The sequence below is a fragment of the Priapulus caudatus genome, unplaced genomic scaffold (assembly GCF_000485595.1).
Source record: "Priapulus caudatus unplaced genomic scaffold, Priapulus_caudatus-5.0.1 Scaffold235, whole genome shotgun sequence".
Lineage (NCBI taxonomy): Eukaryota > Metazoa > Priapulida > Priapulimorpha > Priapulimorphida > Priapulidae > Priapulus > Priapulus caudatus.
Window position 1 is genome coordinate 150,502 of NW_014577296.1, and position 11,448 is coordinate 161,949.

The 11,448-nt window shown below is 42.3% G+C and overlaps 1 protein-coding gene across 3 annotated transcripts in view; it reads right to left on the reverse strand.

Annotated features, from left to right (window-relative positions):
* The window catches only part of LOC106807816 (trans-L-3-hydroxyproline dehydratase-like), a 15,711-nt gene extending 5,443 nt beyond the window's left edge, over positions 1 to 10,268 (reverse strand). For 2 of the 3 annotated variants that reach the window (XM_014810282.1, XM_014810279.1), the window contains exon 1: positions 10,063 to 10,268. The gene's annotated coding sequence lies outside the window, so the exon portion shown is untranslated. Of the gene's footprint in view, positions 1 to 9,040; positions 9,194 to 10,062 lie in introns of all 3 variants that reach the window. The other variant, XM_014810278.1, reaches the window with a different exon arrangement.
* Positions 10,269 to 11,448: the final 1,180 nt, after the last annotated feature.

Below are 11,448 nucleotides of genomic sequence, written 5' to 3' on the forward strand. Positions count from 1 at the left end.
CGTCCATATATAATCATTGTCATCTTCTAAAACTACAGACCATCCGCTGACCGCCTGTGGAGACGTGCGCCGGGCTCGAATTTTGCGCACGTCTCCACTGCGCGACAGGCGCTTCATACTTTGAAACATCCCCGCGTCGCGTGCGCATATCCGCGCGAACTGCCCGCGTTAATCGCGCGCAGCGCTTAGGTAACAGCAAAGTGTGCCACGCAATCTTTGTAATCATGTCTCTCTGTTTCGGGCGAGCGATCAAATACTACGGGACAGGCCTACTTTCGCGCGTTTTCTCAGGCGGGGCAAGAGTTTGCCAAATTAATTGATCGACGTCGTGGAGGCTAAATGCAGAGCCACGGTGACTTGAATCGCTGAACTCCACCATGTTGTTGCTACAGACGCAGTAGCAGTATCAGTGATGGATATGCCATCCTGTAATACGCATATATGCTTGTTCCATTATCTTTATCTGTGTAAAACGGCCAGGACACTATATCTTACCAGTTAGTGTGTGAAATATATCTGATTGTAAGCGGATAACGGACGGCACACGGCTTTAATATTTACTTTGCTTTCTAATATACAATACCGCTGTTATTATTAGACCACACAACGGCCTTGCCGTTCTGAACGTTTGGGTATAAGTTGGGTGTTTGATCTACTTTATTTCATGTGCGAACTTATCATTAAACGAAAGAATATACTTGCGCATATAATAGCAACAAAATCATCCTATATATTTACTATTGCGCTGTAGCTAATATAGGCCTAACATTGTTATTACACGTTGTGTCAGAATAAAACAACGTTTTATCAACTTTTGCACTATAACACAGCGCAAGATCTGCGCTCAGCACTTCGGGTCAACACCTTCTTTCGGCAACGCTTCTCTAGTATCCCGTCTCATCTTGTTGCTATTATATGCGCAAGTAATATCTCTTCAGTTCAGATGAGTAAAAGTTCGCAAACATGAAAATAAAGTCAGACAAACATAACCCAACTTATAACCCAAACGTTCAGAAACGCAAGCCGGTTGTGTGGTCTAATAATAACAGCGGTATTGTATATTAGAAACAAAGTAAATATTAAAGGCCGTGTGCCTCCGTTATCCCTTACAATCAGATATATTCCACCACCTACTGGTAAGATATATGTTCCTGGCCGTTTTACACAGTAAAGATACATGGAAACAAGCATATATGCGTATTACAGGAATGGATATCCACACTGATACTGATACTGGCGTTGTAGCAACAACATGGGTGGAGTTCACGATTCAGTCACCGTGCTCTGCATTTAGCGCTCCCACGACGTCGATCACATTATTTGGCATAACTCTTGCCGCTGAGAAAAAACGCGGAAAAGTAGGCCTGTACCGTAGTATTTGGACGCTCGCCCGAAACTAGACGCTCCTAAGTGCGCATGCTCTTTTGTTTTTCTCTTGTTTTCTTTTTGTTTGAATCTTGTTTTGCAGGGCCGTAGGAAATAGTAGCCATGCTCTTTTGTTTTCTTTTTGTTTCGCCTTGTAACCTGACACACATAACACAGTCTAACTTACTATTGCAAATTACTTAACTTACTACATTGCAAATTGTTTCAATCAAATGTTTCCATGAGTGACCGGGTTGGCCGCCATGTTTGTTTATTGTGACCGTTTTTGATGGACGAGATGCGCAGATGACTACTGCGCATGCTGCGCATGCTGCGCATGCGCCCTTGCAAAACAAGAGGCGCCTGCGCGCATGCGCACTTAGGAGCGTCCAGTTTCGGGTACAAATCCCCCAGTTCAGTGGTCAAAATACTACGGTACAGGCCTACGCAAACAGTAAACATATAATATTATGCGTTTTCAAAAACTAGGGCGCGTATGCTTTGTTAGCCTAGCCTAACGTAGGTAGACTATGCAAGGGAAGAGTGGAAGGTTTAACGGCATATAATTAAGAATTAAGTAACGAAGATATTTTTTACTGTTTCAAGATAACAATCACACGTGGGAGGACATCGCGTATTATTTTAGCATTCAAGAAAAAGCAGCTTTATATTGTAGTGTAGTCAATGTGTTATGGTTTACTTTAAATCCTTATTATGTGTTATGGTTTATAAAATTCTTTACGTCAGAAGTCCCAAGTTGGGAAAATCCAAGAAAGGATGCGCAAAAACAGGAAAATAGTTGTGGCGGGCTGCGACATGTGTTTGTCGTGGCGCACCACCATTTTATATAAAGTATACATGTAAAATAAAATGCAAATTCATGTTAATTTATGGTTTCACATATTATTATTTATTATTGCTACCACGGCAAATTTAGTAATTAACCGATGTAAATTGTAAAATATGGCTGAAAAATGTTACGACCGGGACTTTCTGGACTCTTAACGGGACACCGAGACCAGCATGTCGCACGGGGACAATCCCGGTGAGACCGGGACACTTGGGATGTCTAGCTGTTTACGTACACGCGATTTATTACAGTAGTGTATATGCAACATTTTACGGTAGTAATTAAACATACGGGGTCTTCGAGCCTGTTTGATGAACAGAAACAGACGTGTTTACTTGAGTGTTCAGAGGCAAGAGCCTAGTACAACACTATATTCTGGCGACGAGGAACTGAAAGGTGGGTGAAAACAGATCAGTGAATATCCAGAGACAGTTTTTGACGGTTGAAACCCAGTGACAATTGCCAGTTGGAGCAGCGCAGCCATTTGTTCTAGCAACTGAAACTGAAACTGAAACGTCTCAGGGTGATTGTGTTTCCCTGCCGTATCGATCGAAGCCTACGCGTACAAGCCTACGTGCAAGCACTGGTGCTACAGAAAGCTGGGGGAGCCTACATCAACGCTGATTCAATAGGAAACAAAGAATGGCAGCCGGCCGAGCCGGCCTCCCACAATTTCCTGCGTTCGCCGTGCACGCGGACATTGGCAACACTGGACTGAGATGAGCGAAATGGGTGACAAAGTTGGAGAATCTGATGATAGCATTAAACATAAACATGCCAAAACGGAAAAGAGCTATGCTGTTACACTGTGCTGGTGACGAAGTGTATGAAGTTTATAACGCTGCCCGACACGGGGAGTGACGATGACTTTGAGCTCGCCCGTGACAGTTTGACAAAATACTTCTACCCAAGAGAAATATCGACAATGAAGTCTACCTGTTCAGGAAGAAGAAACAAGCTGTTGGCGAGTCATTGGACAATTACCACACACGGCTAAGATAACGAGTGAATTTGCAGACAGTGATCGGGAAATCAAAACACCGATTGTTCAGTCTACGGGAAACGGATTTGACACTGGGCAAACTGCTAGAATATGGCAGGGCACTAAAGCTGTCAGAAGCACAGGCAAGTGGTATTGAAGGTGACAACGACGGTAGGACCGTCAACACTCTTCATTCAAAACCGTTTCATAAGAAACAGCAGGCTAGACAAAAGCCTATACGAGCTACTGCACATATACAGAAACCCCCACGACTGGTGGGTAGGAAAGCTACGTGCCGAAATTATGATGGACTGTATCCACACCCCCTAAAATAAGACATGTATAGCCAGGGGCAAGTCTTGTAGATCATGTGAGAAGCTTAACCACTTTGCATGCAGTGCTGCAGTGCATAGATCAAGACAGAGAAGATAACAGTCAGCCTATCACGTCACAGAAGACAAGCTCTCTACAGTAGAGATGGAAGCACATCGGTCGGATTCCTCGGACAATGAGTACACGTTTGGTGCGAGACAGCACGGGGACAAGCTACCAATGTGCGACGTAAAGATTGAGGGGAAAGTCGTAAAAATGACTGTTGACACCGAGGCATCAGTGAAAATCATAGACAGCAAAACTTTCAATCTGTTTTCCCACATGCCACAGCTGTTTCAACAACCGATGACTAAGGTCTACACTTAAGGCTCGAGAAACCCTTTGCCTACCATTGGAGTACTTGCAACCAAGATCCAGTATGACAAGAAGGTTGTGGAGACTAATATTCATGTTGTAGACGGCAGCACAGGTAACCTTTTAGGCTACAGAGCAGCTGAAGATCTAGGCATTATACATGTAGCACAGACTGTGACATCTAAGATGCAGACGATAGCCGGGAAGTTTCCAAACATCTTCAACGGTATGGGCAAAGTACATCCTAAAAACATACAGGTGAAGTTACACATCGACGAGAACGTGGAGCTAAAGCAACAACCGCATTGACGTATTCCATTCCACATAAGGAAAGCTGTCGAACGGGAACTGGACAAACTCGAACAAATGGACGTTATCCTATCTAAACTTATTAAAGGTTAGCAGTCCAACGCCATGGGTCAGCCCTATTGTGGTGGTACCAAAGAATAATAATGAGGTTCGGATATGTGTGGACATGATAAAAGCGAATGAAGCCGTAAAACGCACAAAACGTCATGCCAACAATCGACGAGCTGATCACAGACTTTAATGGTGCATCAGTTTTTAGTGTGCTGGATTTAAAGTCAATGTATCATCAACTGGAACTCCAACCTGAGAGTTGATACATTACGACATTCTCAACGCATGTTGGACTGTTCAGATACAAAAGGTTAATGTTCGGTATCAACTCCGCTTTGGAAATCTTCCAGAATACACTATCAGGAGTGTTATCCGGTTTAAAGGGTTGCAAAAACATGTCAGATGACATCATTGTGTATTGACAAACCCAAGAGTCACACGACAAAAACCTGAAAGCGGTGCTAGAGCGACTTGAACAAACCCCGGGGGCACTCCTATTGTTAAGGGTATTGGGGACGTGCCGCTGGACAGGGTATGTTTTCCAAACATTATTATTGGCACAGGGTACATTTTCCGAACATCATTATTGGCACAGGGTATATTTTCCAAACATCATTATTGGCACAGGGTTATCTAGATACCCCCCAGCAAGCAAGCCGATATTGGCACAGGGTTATCCAGAGATCGAGTCATGATACAAGATTGCGTGGCACAGCTTTGCTGTTGATCCTGAGTGCTGCGCGCGGATAAGATGCGCAGGATAAGACGTGCGGATGAGACGCGCAGTTCCGCGGGATATGCGCACGCGACCGCGCGGATGTTTAAGTATGAAGCGCTGTCCGCAGTGGAGACGCGCGCCAATTTCTAGGCCCGGCGCACGTCTCCACAGTGGTCAGCAGATGGTCTGTAGTTTTATGATCTGTAGTCTCGATTTTCCATGACTGTATAGTGTGTAACAATAAATTTGGACAGGACATAACCGAAGTGTGCAATATTGCAACAGGGTATACTTTTTAGTGCAGTATATTGGGACAGGGTGTATTTTAGGGCGTAAAGCGGTTTGAGACAGGGTTAGGTTTTCAAGGTCCTCGAGGAACCCCCTACCCAGTTCCGAGGCGAGTGCTCCCCGGAAACAAACCAACTTAAAGCTGAATAAGGACAAATGCAGGTTTGGACAGAAACAAGTTACTTTCTACGAACACATATTTAGCAAGGACGGGATCGCTGCCGATCCTAGGAAGATATCTGGTATCGTAAATGCTAGTGTACCCAGAGCGCAAGTGAAGTCAGATCACTACTAGGAATGGCACAGTATGTCTCCAGGTTTATAACAAATTACTCTGATGTGACGTCTGCACTCCGTGAACTTACACATAAAGGTGCTCAATGGGAGTGGACATGTGTGCACCAGAAAGCACTCGATAACGTCAAGCATAAACTGACCAGCGTGTGCACAGAGAAGTATTTTGATCCAACCAAGTGTTCAGAAGTGGTAGTCGACGCAAGTCCAATAGGCGTAGCCGCCATGTTATGCCAGGGCGGGAAGGTCGTTAGTTTCGCTAGCCGAGCACTATCTAGTGTTGAACAGCGATATTCACAAACAGAACGAGAGATGTTAGCAGCAGTATGGGGTGCTGAAAACTTTTATATCTATTTGTATGGGAGTGAATTCGATATTATAACAGACCACAAGCCGCTGGTTGGGTTATTTGCCCGTCAAGCAAGCATCTGCCAGGATTGACCGATGGAGGTTACGGTTGTTACCGTATAAGTATACTCTCAGCTACCGTCCAGGAAAAGATGATGGAAATCCTAGTGACTACATGGGTAGGCATCCGGATCAATCAGCAGCGACAGACGCGGCCGAAGACTATATAAATTACACGCGTTCAAACAGTGTGCCCAAGGCACTCACTGTAAAAGACGTAGAGAAACACGCTTTGAGAGATCCGGTGTTACAGAAGCTAATCTGTGCAATTGAACATGGACAGTGGGCAGATGAGAAACTCGTTCAATATTTGACAGTGAATGATGAGCTAGCAGTCTTCAATGGCTTGGTGCTGAGAAACACACGCATTGTGTTACCGGTTTCGTTATGTCAGCAGGCAATCGAATTGGCCCACGTCGGACATCAAGGTGTCGTCAAGACCAAGATCGAGTTTGTTACGCGAGAAGGTTTGGTTTCCAGGTATAGATCGTTTGGTGGAAGAGCGAAAACAGTGTTTGCCATGCCAAGCTGCTACCGCCAAAAACACAGAGGGACCAAAACCTCTCAAGATGACAACACTACCTTGCGGGCCATGGAAAGAAGTAGCAGTAGACTTTGCCGGTCCATTTCCGACGGGAGAATACTTGCTAGTAGTGGTAGATGAGAACAGTAGGTTTCCAGAGGTAGAGCTGGTGAGAAGTACATCATCGAAGTCCACAATTCCTAAATTATATAGCATATTTGCCAGACAAGGTATACCAGACACAGTGAAAACCCACAACGGACCACCGTTTAATGGTGGGGAATTCTCATCATTTGCAGAAGAGTTGGGATTTCATCATCGACGCATTGCATCATTGTGGCCACAGCCTAATGGAGAAGCTGAACGATTCATGAGAACACAAAATAAGACAATCCGAGTGTCTAACATAGAAAGTCGAAATTGGAAGCGCGATTTAGTTCGATTTCTTCGTCAATATCGAGCAACGCCACACTCGGGCATTAGAATCTCACCAGCAGAGGCCCTCAACAACTGAAAGATGAAGGTACAATTACCAGAAACTAACCTTCTGGGAGACAGGAAAGCTCGGGATATTCGTGCAGTCAATAAGCGGAGGAAAGACAAGATGAAGTCCTATGCTGACGACAAACGCCATGCAAGAGAGAGTAGAATTCAAATCGGTGACACGGTCATAGTGAAGCAACAAAGGTCAAACAAGCTGTCTACACCGTACGATCCACGACCATACAAGGTGCAGAATCGAAAAGGGAGCATGGTAACAGCTAGGCGGGGAGATCATCAGATAACACGCAATCTTTCGAAGTTCAAACGCGTACATCCAGTCGCGGATGGAGAAGAAATGGATGATGAAGCAATGGTCGAGGTACCATCGGACGAACCACACGATGCTCTACGCGACAACGCAGAGAGAAACGAACGTCAGAACGTCCGACGCTCTACACGTACCAAGCACGCGCCTGCGCGTTTCAAAGAGTTTGTTATGCTCATTTAGATTCGTGGTAAGGCTCATAGGGTCTATGCCCCCAGGGTACTGCCGGAACGTACCCTGGGTACGGTCCGGTATACCGGAACGTACCCTGGTCACTATTTGATATGGTTAGGGTTAGGATTAGGGTTAGGTTTAGGTTTAGGGTTAGGGTTAGGGTTAGGGAGTAGGCACAGGCGACTCCCTAGACTCGTTAGTGGAGTAGGCGAGGTACGGCCCGGCATATTAGATAGTACCAGGGTACGTTCCGGTAGTACCCTGGGGGACATAAACCCTCTCAGCGTAACTTACAGACGACGTTAGAAACTGTAGAGTTAAACATATAGATAGCTGTTGTTAAAAAAATGGGTTTTAGATTGTGACGTTCCACTACCTTAGAGATTTCTGTTTTCAAATGCTTAACTGATGAACAAGTTTGGTTGACATACATTTGGTGTAAAGGTTTTTATTTGAAGTCCAGTTTAGCAGATGTGTCTATAATATACAGATACTGAAATGAGTCTAAAGTTTACGCAGACGAATATAATTTTTAATCCAAGTTTAGGAGGAATGTAGTGTAGTCAATGTGTTATGGTTTGCTTTCTGAAATCGTTGCATTTGTACACGCGATTTATGACAGTAATGTATATGCAACACTTTACGGTTGTAATAAAACATACGGGTTCTTAGAGCCTGTGTGATGAACAGAAACACACGTGTTTACTTGAGTGTTCAGAATCCAACACTATTTATATTAGCACGATTTATTTTTGTTATTCCAGCTCGGGTGAAACGAGCCTATTTTACATCAAATAAATTGAGTCAAATGTCTCAAAACAGCTATAACCAAAGGATAAGATACATGTGAACAAGTCAACATTATCACAGTCTGCTGTAGAAGCTAAGGCGCGCTCTCGGTGTAAATATTATTGGATAGCAAAGGTCAAAGGGTGTTGGAGCCAGTATTTTAGGAGAAGGATATCTCTGGCAAGTGATTACTAATAAACAGCCATTTATCAAGCATTTGCATAGGTAAATATAACGTGTAAATCTATTCTCTATCTGTTGCTACGTTGGTGAGCAGCAATTTACGATAAAATGTGAGATGAAGTTCATCATCTACAAAGTGTGAAGAAGTGTGTCAGTGTAAAATTGAAAGTTTACACGGGTGGACTACTGTTCCTTGTGTCTGATTATTAATTCATATCGTTAATTGGCCTTATCCCAGTCAATATTCCTCAGTTCATTACGAGGGACTTATCTTATAATACATACATAGAGTTTAGTTGAGCTAAGTAAAATAACACTAGGTTTGGTTCTTGGCAAACATTTCGCTGTTATTTTTTTAAACTAAGCGTAAGATCATTTCAAGAGCTAATAAATACTTATTATTAGCTCTTAGGTATTTATTAGCTCTTGATCATTTCATAAGTAACATGTGTACTGACTGTATACAAAATGTGAAAAGAGAATGGAATCACATAAACGTATGCGGGCGTATATATATATATATATATATATATATATATATATATATATATATATATATATAAGATAAGATGATATGAATACTGTACGGTTGATGTCATTTGTACTCGTACGTTTGTTATTCGACTCGGTTCTCCCGGCAATCCAGCGATTCGTTGACCAGCTTTACCTGTCCGGACCCACGCCATCCTTGTCTCCGGAATTAGCTTCGTCTCTGATACACGCATTATCAATCACGGTCAAGCGATTGATTACCAACTACGTACCTATACGATCACGAAGAGGAGCAACGCTACACCAACGACACCAACTATAACTCGACAAAAACATTCCTAGTTGCTTAATTGATACTATGATTTCAACTGCGAAATCTGCTGTAAATGTACATGCAGTGATCGAACATTTACAGTTCAAAATATCGCAATTCACAATTCTTTTGGGACGCAGACTTTTCTCCACAGGCACTTAATTGGGCCGTTCTAAAAATAAAATGATAGTAACTAAATAAAAAATAAAGTTTACTACCAAAGTATTCATTTTATATTACCTATAATATTCATAATCAGACGCTGCTTAAACTTTCCCGTGTGTAAAATTTGTTTTGCCTAAATGACATATGACTTCTAGTGATCCAGATTTTTTTTACTCTTTATTGTTAAATTAATTGTTGCACTACACCTATATGCTGTCGTTCCGTTAAATGTAAACAAATACTTGCGACTCCATATATCTTATATCCCATATTCTAAGCAATTTAAGTACGCAAAAAACCAATAGGTTTGCAAAAATGCAAATTTTATATCTGATGTGTTTGGTGACATATAGTAGTGCTGTCGCTAATTGCGCGTATCATGTCATGCTTAATTGTACAAATGAACTTTTTATAAGCATATGTCATAGTCCTTTAAAATGCAGCTTTTATATCAATTTCTTATTTATTTTATCGTTTTAACGTGCGTACAATACAAATTAGCATGTCGCCTAAGGAAACCATAATTTAATCAAAATTTTATCTGAGCTACCCGATTATATAACGTATAGCGACACTCAGAGAGACATGATACAAGATTGCAGTGGCACAGCTTTGCTTCTGATCCTAAGCGCTGCGCAGAAGTGCAGAGAAGATAGTACTCACCGTTTCTGATGTCGACACTCTGTTTAGGATGCATGGCATATTACTGGCCTGTTTAGATGCTAAAACCAAGGATAGCGCATACAACTGCTAACACTGCCGCGGATCCAGAACGCGTCAGATGCAAACCGGTTTGTACCAGATGCAAACCAGATAGAACCAGCTGCCAACCGGATCGCACCAGTTACATAGCCTAATTCACAGTCTCCCTAACTGCGCGTATATGCTCGCCTAGCTGTCATGCTTCAGTGATAATGCAGCCCGCGCTCCTCGTTCAGCTGAAGCCAATGGCTGCGAGTGGTCAATATGTGGAAAAAACGGCGTCGATTTGGGGCATAATGTTGATTAACAAGTAATCCCCGATGGGCTGAGAAGATAGAATGTGATCTAATTGTCTAACATGTAGTGCAGAGATTAATTCAAATTTGAGCAATGAAACAATCGGAATAGATGCGTTGGTTTGTCGCCGAATGAACAAATCATGAACAAATGAACCCAGAACAGCAAGAGATGTATAAACAAACGGATGGAAATTAAAAATGGCAATGAATCTTTCCAACTTTTTGATTGAAAGCAGATACTGTAAAGCGAGGTTTAGATTCACTCTACTCGCCATGGCCAAACAAAATTAATGTCTAGCATTCCCATTTATCCGGTTGGAGGTAGACTCAACTATAAGACCGAGTTGGCTAAAACGATACACTTTCATTACGTCGTGAAACGAGCAGTTTTATCTATTTTCTGGTGGCTATAGACATCAGTAACGTGTTCTATTTGGCATTGCATGCGCAGTTCCGCTTGATTTAAAGGGGCTGACACGGTTTATGTCCGGTTGGTCGACTCCTATTTCATCTACTACGACATTCCCATTTCGTCGAAAAACCTAAGTTGGCCTACACCCGTTTCGTCTACTCTTAATTAGTCTACACTAAAAATCGACCCCGCGTTCCCATTTTGTCTACTATCAATTTGACTACTAAATAATAATTTTACATTTATAAATGTAAAATACGAGTTTTTAGTGGCATACATAGACTACAGAAATCAATAGAAAATATAAGTATATACAAATAACGAGAACACAACTTAAGAAAAATAGCAAATACGATAGCATGAAAATGTACCAAATTCCAACTTAGTCTACTGTCAAATTGTATAATAAATACACACATGCACATATCAGATAATCATAGATGCAACATAGATGCAATCAATGTTTGAATTATTATTCTGTGTTAAACTGACAAAGTAGACCCAAATATACCCTCAAAGGAAAAAGTAGACCAAAAACTGACTAGGTAGATGAAAGTAGACGAAATGGAACTGTTAATGATTCTGAGATTAGACGAAATGGGAGTAGACGAAATGGGATGTAACCGCTGACATTTG